Source organism: Amblyomma maculatum, chromosome 1 (genome assembly GCF_055883805.1).
Source record: "Amblyomma maculatum isolate TAMU_Amacu chromosome 1, ASM5588380v1, whole genome shotgun sequence".
NCBI lineage: Eukaryota > Metazoa > Arthropoda > Arachnida > Ixodida > Ixodidae > Amblyomma > Amblyomma maculatum.
In genome coordinates, this window is record NC_139344.1 from 4,637,510 (window position 1) to 4,649,289 (window position 11,780).

At 43.5% G+C, this 11,780-nt stretch overlaps 1 long non-coding RNA gene across 1 annotated transcript; it reads left to right on the top strand.

Moving 5' to 3' along the window:
• Positions 1 to 737: 737 nt before the first annotated feature.
• On the top strand, positions 738 to 5,819 carry LOC146201517 (uncharacterized). The gene is made up of 2 exons (XR_014703547.1): positions 738 to 1,020; positions 3,438 to 5,819. It is a non-coding gene; the product is annotated as an uncharacterized LOC146201517 (long non-coding RNA).
• The last annotated feature ends 5,961 nt before the right edge of the window (positions 5,820 to 11,780 follow it).

The following is an 11,780-nucleotide window of genomic DNA, read 5'->3' on the forward strand; positions in this document are numbered from 1 at the left end:
GGCCAGGGATCCTAGCATAATCGCGACAAATGCAATCGAGAGACTGTAATTTTCCAGTTATTTCTGACAGCAAAAAGCAGATTATAGCGCCCTGTTTCTGACTGTACAGAAGTCGAAGCGTGTTAAATGATGGAGCCTTGGAGCCTCGCAGAATATTCAGCATGCTGCAGAGGACAACCTTATTTTTATACAATGAACATGCTGCCGCCGCAAAAATATTGAGCAGCAAGCAGGAATAAAAAACGCAGCGTCAGGTGACGCGTTATTACGGGGAGTGAGAAAGGCACTCGACGTCGCAAACAACTCTGTTGTTTCTAGGAATAAACGTCTTTCGACTAATCTTGTGAATCCATTGACTCGTGCGCAAGCCGTCACGCTTGCCTTGAGATATCATGAATACCGCATAACCATCTTCAGGTCGCTTGCTGCAGTTGTACGCGCAACAGCACGGCATAGAGCTTGCACGCTGCAATAAAAGCACAGCGCGCAATATTCGCTCGCCGAGACTAGGGGAAAAATGGCGCGAAGGAAAAAGAAAACACAAGGAAAACGTCGGACGCGCGTCGGTTTCCAATGGCAACGGCAGGGAGACCAATCGTCGCTCAGGAAATCGGGCGGAGAGCCGGCCTTCAGCGAAGGGGCGCGCAAGGGGCGAGGAGGAGGCGAGGAGGTAGCGCGGCGGCGGCAAAGTTCAATCGTTGGCGTAACTTTCAAAGTATCAAGGGGCTTTAGTCGCGCCTAAAGCCCCTACTTTAGTCGCGCCTTTTTCTCTTGTGTGCTGTTGGGGACCTTGCTGCTTGCGGCTTCATTATTTCGAGATATACGAGGCACAGAGCTCAACAAAATAGCTCGTGCGATGTGCAGAAGCGTGGTAAGGTTGTGTGAATACCTGTGCAAAAAGTGTGCTCGCGTGCCCGACAGGTAGTGCGTTTCCTTTGTGCGCTCTCACTGCAAACACTGCGCTGACGACGGGACTATTGGAGGGCGGCCACCACCCGGCATACATATGACATCTCGGAGGTAAGTTAATTTCCATCTTCCCTGTACATTCTCCTAAAAACTTCGCGCAGAACTGATGATGCATGCCAACACAGCGCTAGTTCGTAAACATCAAGACGCGCATGTCATTATAACATACGGTAGTTTGCTTTTGACGAGGGAAGGGTGAATGCGTTTGCTGTGTCTAGGAAAAGAGACAGTTAGTGCCAGGGGCTGCACGCTCAGAGTAGAATATGCCGTACAAATCATCACTCGTAAGACCATTGCGGGGTGCACGATGCTGGCGCCTACTGCAATTCAGCCTTCGGCAAGAATTTAGAATGGGCCAGTTCCAAGTGCCTCGACCCGGGCCTTATGTTGCGCTGCAGTTGAAGATCCGGCGCTTGTGCAGTTGCAACTACACGGATTGAATAAGCGGTAAAACCTACCTGCGTTACTACAGGGCTAGAATTATTCATATGTTCCATAAATATTGCGGATTACGAGGTATGGAGCCGGCGAACATGCGACGGCAGTATGATTCAGCAGCAACCGTACTTAAACTCCATTGTCGAGCCTTGGGTAGTAGAAGGGAAAAAAAAAAAAAAAAACGTTTTTAGCTATTTTGAATTTTTTCGCCTGTATTGGGCTTGATATTTTCTTTTTCATACTTTGGTCGTGACTGAAGTAATCCCCAAAAACTACTAAGCGCATATAAAAGACACCAAACTCAGACTTTCAGTCCAGACATGTCAGTAAGGTGTAAAGGTAATTATGCATTCAACAGTACCAATAGTATTGATTTTCTTGTTTAATTATTTACAAATGAAGCGAAAAAAATCTGACTTAGTGCTGAGATGCCCCATTGGCATCTTCTCTAATATGAAATGTGAATCAGAATGTGCAGTTTTTCCGTACTCAGTATACCACTGATTCATCACAGATGTGAGAATATGAAATTCATGCAAGTTTCAAAATGAAGAGTGCATGCAGAATTCCAAGCAAAACAAGCCTTTGATTAAAGTATCATTCAGTTGTGGTGTTTTCGTTTAAATTTATGCATGTTTTGTAGAAGCAACGGTAGAGTTGATATGGAGTTAGTGTTGTGTCTGGATCTAGATTATGAATGGCTACCACATTTATGAATTGCTTGGTTGCCACATGCACTTCCAGACATTGTTTGAACAGTCACATCACATTCTGCATTTGGCTTCTTTTTACTTTTTTTGCATGGAACTGTTTCCACTTTAGAGTGTGTAGCCTTTCACAATTCATAATTGATCGGTTGAGCATGTTTTGGCATGATGAAGGGTTTGGAAGTTCGAGAGCATTGGCCCTTCATGATGCACAAGGGGCAGACTGCTTACTGCACTGGTACCACTATCTTCCTAGATTCCTAGGTATCACTCATATTTCTATACAGAATACATGTTTTCAGAAATCCATATTTCTTGTCCGACTTTGCACATTCTTCAGTTGACATAATGGGAGCTAGGGACGAACTTTTGCCTTTCTTGGTGCACTGCTCCTATTTTGTTTAAAGAGCCGCCACATTTTGTGTAACCCGAGTTGGGGTGCAAACACTGCATGTTCATAGGGTGGTCAGGGAGCAAACTTGGTGGCACTGTGAAGGCCATGAACAATATGCTGATGATAGGCTGGCTTTAGACTAACTGGCTTGCATTTCTCGGTGTGTTTTGTATCTGCGAGGGTTCCATAAGCTGCCACATATATTGCTTTGATTTGATGTTGAGGTGACTGGCATGATTAAAAAGTCAATGTGATGATCGAAGTCTTCAGAACATGCTGGGATTGTACTCCTGGCTTAAGTTGCAGACATTGTTTGCTGGTTATACCTTTGAGAGGAAATCTAGTAGATGAAGCTATGGGCAGAGTGCTTGCTTGGTATTCCAACCTAACCACCCAAACGTCACTGTTTACTGGAAACAGATTGTTCAAGCTTCCAGCCTTCCACTTGTTTACTCGTACATTGCAGTGAAGTGCATTTATGCCTTGGCACATGGCAGGCTCAGGGGCTCGTTCATCGCCACTGTACTAGGTTAGACCTCCAGTTGACTCGAAATGCCTTTTGCCATTGCCATGAAATAGTTGTTTAAAAGAAGGTTCGATGACAGAAATACTGTTTGCTCTCTTAGTAGGTAAAGAACAGTTAGCATAACATTTCTTTCGAGTTACATTACCTGGCATCTCTAGATGCGCGTTGTGCCTGTTATGGGCACTGAATTCTTGGTGTGAGATCAGAGGTTCCTGCCGAATCGCAGACTTTTATAATGCTACTTAAATTATGAGCAGATCGAGGTGATAGATGACAAGACTTTACTAATGGTCAATTCCAATCATAGGGTTTAGTGACTTACAGAACATTATTTTCTGCTCTTTTTGGAGTAACTGTATTCCAAATGCAGATCCGGAACACAAGTCCCATCTTCCCAATGCAGATGGGGAGCGATTGCTGAGCCAAGATCGGTCCCTGGAGCAGTGGATTGTTCTTCCGAAATCAACAGAACCGGCTAGAAGTTTGCTTGAGTATTTGTTCAGCTGCACCTTCTATTTCCAGTAGCATGCTCTGCTGTGCTGACTGTGCCCTCTGTGCTCCATAATAGATGATCATTACTTGCCACTGCTATGAATGCAAATTGCTGTCATGAACTAGTGCTTACTCTTGAGGACAGCAAGTCTAAGAGTAGCAGTATTGTGCAATAATCTTTTTTAAAGACCTCAGCTCGGAGTGTGACTAGAAGATTTTGTGCGGAAATCATCTTTATGTGCTATTCATGATCTTAAAGCCATTCCTGAACTCTGAAACAGTGAAAATGGTGAACTGCGACTTCCTTTTATTTGAGAATAGTGCCAAAGAAATTTTACCCTGCTTGCCCGCACTCGGCTATACGAAAGAATGGCATAAACTGTTGATGTTATTGCCATCCCAAGAAGCAGCGGGAGAAATGCAGACCTATTACAGGTTTAAAAACAGCTGGCACGTGTAGACGAAGCATAGGCTAGCACACAGAATAACAGGCAATTCTTCTGTCAGTTCATGGGCACCACCTACTTGCGCTGGCATGAGTTCCAAACGCAATCGGGACACAATCTGTACTGGATGCAGGTGCTCTTTTGCGGAGCAGGCAGACCACTTCACTTGTGGGATTGTAATTCACTGTATGTGCAGAGGAAAAGCAGGTGAACGTGTCTCTGCTGGCATATGTCGCATTGCCTGCTGTCATCCTTTTTACTTTCAATATGTGCTAATGACAGGAATGCTCATAGCACAAGTAGAGTGAAGACACTGATCTGCGCCATTATGGAAATGCCGAGATGTTAGCATGGGCAAACATCTCTTTGCATCACCGCGAAGCTTGCTAAGGCTCAGTTCAATGTACGAGCAAGCTAACACAATGCGGGCATATGTCAGACAGCTCTTTAGCTATGGTCCTACACAACTGCTGCCATACCTTTAATGAGAACTCTTGACTAAAAAGGCAACATTTTACAAAGAGCAAAGTAAATGATAAGAATGACTTTTTTTTTTTCATTTAACAAAGCTGGTGGTCACAGTGAAGAACTCATGCCACGATTGTTAATATGCCTCTACTGCCCCATTTGTAAAGCAAGCATATTGAAATTCTCGAATGAGCATGGTTACAGTCGTGAGCAGCTCTGTTAGATGTATGTCCATAAGGGTGGCATATTGTTTCGTTGTTCAAAAGAATTCTAAACAATAGGTCGTTTGGAACTTAAAGGAGAAAGAACAGAGGAGCTGGCTGTATTTTTGTTTTGTTTTTTCCTAAAAAATAAAAAGAAGCTGGCTGTAGATGCAGAAATACTGTGAATGGTGAGAGTTGGACAGGTGCCAAGCAGTCGTGAACTGCACCTGGACTTTGCAAGGAGCCTCATGCTACTCATGAGCCACAGCTTGGCCATACCTAGCTTATATAAGCTTGGCTTGTACAAAACATGCCTGCAAATGTAACCCTGCCTCAAGGCTGCCTACACCCTACTGTGGCAGCTTCAGCGTTTAGACATTTGTCTAGTGAGCTGGGTGACGCGGGCTCAGTCTTAGCTGGGATGATTACATTTCGATGGTGGAAAAATGCTAGGTGCCCATGTGCTTTATAGTGTCAGTGCACATTAAAGAAGCGTAGATGGTCGAAATTATCCAGAGCTGTCTACAATGGCTGACCCTCGAAGTCAAAGTTTCTTTGGCATGTTGAACCCCATGATCAAATCAAGGCTGCCTACTGTTAGCATTAGTAGAGTACCTTCGCAATGCCACAAAGTCTGCCCCTCACCACACTCCTAAATTTCGTTGTTTGCAACTCTACTCAGGTTACTTAGTTTGATGACCCCTTTCCCTGAAACAGTAGCAGTCGACGAAAAGAAGTGTAAAAGCATATCTCACGCCCATGCACCGAGAAAGGTGCTGATTTGGTCTTATTATTTTTTTTTTTTTTTCATGAGAATTTGGTCAGTGTCATAATATGACCCTTGGAAAGTCATATCTCTGCTGAAATGTTCATGTGACAATCTGGGTAACTTTTATAGATGGCTTGGATATGATATCATAAGTGCTATGATGGTGAACTGTGCTTAGTGTCTGCAATACCTTCATGATGAAGATGGTGAATGCAAATTAGACAGATTTTTGTTGTACTTTTGGTTCACCAGTGGGTGCCTAGTGAGTTGTCAGTGCAAGCTATCCATAGGTTCACTTTCTTCATGCAATTTACATAGCTGTGGAGTTCTCATAATAGCAGAAGTATCATATTTATGGGTCACTAACTACTGTTTTTTTTTTAAATATAAAATTTTGATGCATGATTTCACCCCATTTAGTTTTGTATAAGTATTCATTGTTCGTTTTTTTTTTTTTTCTTTTTTGTGCGTGTTCTGTCAATACCAATGCTGTCAAGGGTCAGTTTTTTTGTACTTTCTTTTATACCGTGCCTCTCCTGCTTGGACCATGTTTGGTCCGCAGTATGCGATAAATAAAAAATAAGTAAATGCGCCGTCAGCAACCCTGGAGTGCAGCGTGCTATTCACCTGGACACCATAGATATTTTAATCATGCCATACCCCTTTGTTACTTTCAGTTTTCAGTTCTACAAGTCTTGATCACGGTAGCACATCACTATACTCGGGGATAACTGTGGCTATGCAGCTGAAGTTAGGCAGAAAGGAAGAGGCAACATACCTCTTTCCCCTTGCCATGTAGAGTGGGTTACTTCAGCCCAGTACACTCCTAGCCCAAATAGTGAGCAAACCACTCTTCACGGCAAGGGGACAGAAACTTTTCTCCTTTTCTTTCGTACCTAGACTCGGCTGCACAGCCCCAAAACATTGTCCCCATGTACAGCAATATTCAATGCCACATTTCTTCTCAGTGTCAGAGCACCCTCTGCTTGCTCTGTACCACCCTTGCAGCAGCCCAGTGTTTTGTTTACCACAGAAAATCATGTCTGTGCAAGCTGTGTTGGCATGGAGAGCTGCATATCTGAGCCAACTTTCAGACTTTATGATGAGGCTGTCATTGATTGGCTTTAAGTTCCATGAAACGTGGTCATGTGTGTTGATTAGTGTCACATGAAGTAAAATTTCGCTGACTAAAATACAATCATAAGGATGTAATTTGGGTGAGTTGGTAAGGTGTCATCTTGAAAGTAGCAGCACGAAAAAACAAGGACGTGAAAAGAAGCAAGCAGATGCTAACTCGCAACTAATGTTTATTGATGCAAATAAGAAATATATAATGCCAAGCAACACTGCAAACCGCTCAATCACCAATAAGCAGACAGCAAAACATGAATCACTAAAACTTCCGAACGGTTCCATTTGAGTAGATATAGGTAGAGGTCAACTTGGCTGTGCATTGTAAGAATGCACTGGTTGCTTTCAGTTTCTTTCTGCTGTGCACATTCTGGCTGTCATCCATTGCAAATCAGCTGGGAAATCATTGAAGCTAGACATATTTTACAACTAGGTAATGGATGTGTTAGTGAGCCATCCATCATGTTACCATGCAGTGAGTTGGGTTATCTAGATAGGGAACTGTTCTTAAATTTTAGTGATTCATGTCTTGCGTTTTGCTTATCAGTGATTGAGTGGTTTGCGTTGTTGCTCGTCTTCTTTATATATTTCATGTGTGCTTCAATAAACATTAGTTGTAAGCTAGTGCCAGTATTGTCTCCTTTCATACCCTTGTTTTTTCTTGCTGCTTCTTTCAAGATAAAATACAATCTTTGCTACTTCGGCCATAAAATGAATTTTAATGAAGTTCCACATCTCTTAGAAAAGTAGTATTGTAGTTGCAGGCATGTATTAGGCCCTGCAGTACCAATTAAGGTGCTCGCTCGATGTAAAGCATAAAGAGAGGGAGGGCTTGTCTGATCTCGAACCTAGTGGGAACTGGTGGATTATGGATAGGCTGTTAAAATGCACTTGCAGTTAAAGTCAAGTAAATGCTTTTTTATTTGTAACTAGGGGCACTGTGATGGCTGACTTGCTCTTTTGCCAGGCTGGCGACGAGATGTAGTGAAAGGAGTTATTTTTTTTCACTGTTGGTATGTCTCGGGTGATGTCAACATTGTTTCTTCTCTGGCATTGTAGGCAATCGCCCTTCAACTAATTGAATCCCAAAGTGAAATTTTGAATTAAAAAAATAATAATTTAAGATTATTTAGCAGGCAGAGGCAAATTTCATGCAGTGACCTGCACCAGCATGTCGTGCATCATTTCAAGAAAAAAAAAACAGTATTGTGGTGTTCCTACTCTGTGCCTTTATTTCTTGCTCACAAAGCCTCTGCATGTACGTGTTGCACCATATTACGTTTTCACTAATTTGTTGGGTCATGGTACTTTTTACCTTGCAGCAAGTTCCATGTGACTTCGTAAGCAATGGCTCCTTCAAGCTCTATACCCTTTGCCGGAATTGTGCTGTGCTGTGGTGGGCAAGAAGCAGGACATTGATGTAAGTACTGAAGACATCTTTCAGTATGTGTAGTTTTTTATTTGCCTAACCCACTACTGCATTTGTGACCCCTCATGTTTATTTTGACATTTAGGTTTCTTCAGTGTTTTCTTTGCTTGCTGCCGTTGCTTATTGGCTATGACATTTGGCTGTTGAGTTTGAGAATGTGGAGTGGAATGGTGCCTGTGGCCTGTTGATAGAGGCAAAATGCAAATTTGCCTGCCCACATTTGGTGCCACTGCATAGCTTGAAGAACTTTTGTGGAAGAGGGCTCTGGAAATTAACCCAGAGCCCTCCTTCATGATGTCTCTCATAGCTCATGTTCAGCTTTAGAGTAATAAAAGGACATTGAGGACAAGCTGATGCTGTCTTTTATTATAAATTACTGCATTCTATCCACTAATGTGCTACTTACTGAAAATGCGAGCTTACTTTAAGATAGGAAAAGCCAGAAGTTTTGAAACAGATGTCATTACCAGCTGATTTCATAAGTTCTACATGATGCATCCATACTTTATTGGGCACAGGCCCCAGAGGCTGGGCTGGTAAGGCATTCCCTTCAATATGATGATCATGGAGTGTGGTTTACACAGGCCTTTGATATCATTGAGTACCCTTGGTTTTCAGGAACTATTTCAGGGAGCTTTGGAACTCCTGAAATTATTTGCTTCTTAAAATTCTAAAAAAAATTGCGTGGTTTTTCTCTAAAAGTGAGCCTACATGAAAACTAAAAGTGCACTTCAGAGGGAACAATCGAAGAGAGCATGAGCCTATATAATATAAACCCAAAGTGACAGCCTGGCATGCGTCCAGACCATGGTTACAGGTGGCTCTCTTTTTCGCAGTAGAGCATGAGCCTATATAATATAAACCCAAAGTGACAGCCTGGCATGCGTCCAGACCGCGTATATCCGATCCCAACAAACGGATGCGGCGCGAGGGGGAAAACGAAGATGGAGAGGGAGAAGAGGCCTTCGGCTGGCTGTTACGAGCTGCGGCCGGCACCCCCATTCCACGCTAGCGACTCAAGGCATGGGCCTCGGCGTTCGTGTTGTTGTGGCAGCGTGCGATGCGCGTTGTCGCGTGGATGTGTGTGCGCGCTCTTGTGCTATACTTGTGCCGCGAGTCTTCTCCAAAGACCGCATGAGGCTAGTCGTCTTGTCTTGCCCCGGATGAACTAAATGCTATTTGTGCATTGATTCAATCGCTGGCGCTCGGTCGCTCCACGAAGCCCTTCGTGGCTCAGACGCAGGTTTGTTACATACCGCTTACATGCAAATCGGCCCCGAAATGCGATCTATTTTATGAGGGAACGCAAGCCTTGTATTTCCGCAAGATCCCTTGTGCTGACTGCTAGAGTTTGTTCTAGTAACGTTGCTGCTAGCCGTTGGATGTGCGTGCGTGATGTGCCGCGAGACTACCCCAAAGACTGCATGAGGCTAGTGCTCTAGTGGCTAGTCTTGCCACGAATCAATTAAATGCGGTTTATTTGTGCACGTTTTCGATCGCTGGTGCACGGCCGCGTCATGAAACCCGTCGTGGCTCTCAGTGCAGGTTTGTGTTGCATATCGTTAACATGCAAATCGGCTCCGAAATGCTGTCGCACGCTTTGTATTTCGGTGAGAACCCCACCTAAACCGTCCGGTGAAGCAAAGGCCTGCTTAAAAAGAAAAAAAAAAAAAAAAAAAAAGCGATCGTCCGTAGCTGCGCTTCAACCCCAAAAGCTGATACATTACTTTTACGAGTACCTCTACTGCGTGCAAACACCTTCCGCCGTGCATGTAGTGAAAATGATTTGTGTATTTTGCAAGTGGCTTTAAACAGCTCGTGCAGCTGTTGCTTAGGTATTGCAGCAATGTGGCACTGTTCAAAGCTATCTTGTTTGCTTCTTAGTTTCGCAGGGTAGTAGATAAGAGTGAAAGGGTGCTCACAGTGTCATAAATGGCAATATAGCATCAACAAAACCTGCAGATGTCGCCCTTCAACAATTTTCCTTCTAAAGATTTACTTTCAGATTAAAACAAGCATTCATTGAATATCCATGCTCAGGTGGAAATTGCCACCACCAGCTGCTGCCTCTGAATACACTTTCTTTCCTTCAACATCAGGGTTAAAAGCCAGGGCAATCACAAGTTTTGTTTCTTTTTAACTTATTTGGTCAGTAAAGAAAGTGTTGTTCCTCCTTCGGTGTGGGATATGGTGTTTAACTTCCATAAGTGATATAGAAAAACTGCCTATAAGAGACGTCATAGTGGACAGCTCTGCATTAATGCCATTGATTTGAGGTTCTTCGTGTGCACTGACATTGCAAGTGTGTCTTGCATTTCACCTTCATTGATATGTAACGACCACTATGGCTGGAACTGAACCCAGGTCCTCGGCCTAGCATGTCTTAATATGAGTACTATTTTCTTTTGCAAATGCAATCCTTAGAAATGCAGTTTGTTGATTGCAGACAGCAGCAGAAACAAAGCCTAGCACAAGCACAGACTAGAAATCACTTTTTTCACTGGTACACACTATGTTACTTTATCTGTGTCAATGTGATGTGGGCATTAACAAAATCAGCCTTGCATGTTACACACATTTGCAAAAATGTTTTTTTTTTCTTGCGAACAAAGTGGTAAATGCTTAATAATAATTTATTGGTACAATATATTAATCCATTTATTTCTGCTACCAGCCCGAAGTGCAATGTCTGGTGAAGGTATGTGTCTAATACTGATCAGTTAAGCGAGGCAAAATGCATGAAACAAAGTCTATTACTGTTTTCACATAGAGGAGAAGTAATTCATTTGTAGTCAGTGTGCACGAAGCAAGAAAAGTATTAACTTTGGCATGTTTTAACCTTGACAGTGTATTCCCTTGCAGCATACTTGCGCTCTTGCTGCCCATGCAGTCATGAGGGAGCTGCACTAGTTGCTACTGTTATCATATGGGCAAACTGTCCCGATGAACTAAAATGCTGGCAGGGGTATGTCGCTGTAGGTCGCTGTATGTGAGCAATTCTTCCATTTCAAGTTCCTCGGCATTAGGTCTCACCGCTCGGCCGACAAAACCTCGAGCGTGTTGATGAGCAGCCTCATTGCCTCGGTACCCTGAGTGGGCAGGCGTCCATACGAGTTCTATCTCTCTGTCGAGTCTGATATCCGCGAGGTTGTTTCTGGCAGTATTTGATATTCTGCTACGCGAGAAGTTACGTATGGCAGTTTTTGAATCAGTGACAATTATGTCCGCATCTGCTGTAGCGATGGCTAAAGCGATTGCGGCTTCTTCCTCCTGGTCCGAGTAGCGGACTTTGACCGAAGCAGCTGATACGCATTTACTTACTGTACTGCTTAATTACAAAGATAGCAACGGCACCGTCAGCCATATAGTAATACAAGGCGTTGGTATACACCACCCCATCATGATTTCGGTATTTTCTGTTTAGGGCCCTAGCTCTAGCTTTCCTCCTGCCTTCATGGAAGGAGGGATGCATGTTTTTGGGCACAGGTTTGGAGATAATTTTGTCGCCAGCTCCTCTTGGTAGTGGTCCTAGTGGTTGGCTAGTGGTTCGGCATTAATTCTCATGCGGTTGAGAATTTGTCTGCCTGCTTTAGAGTTTGTTAGTCTTTGTAGCTGCAATCAGCTCCTCTACATTGTTGTGTATCCCAAGTGAGAGAAGTTTTTCGGTTGCAGTGTTTCTGGGTAGACCTAGCCCAGCCTTGTAGGTGCTTCTAATGAGTGTCTAATTTCTCCTTGTCAGATTGAATGAGGCGGAGATAAGGGACAGAGTATGTGAATCGACTTAGTACAAAGGCATGGATAAGACTAC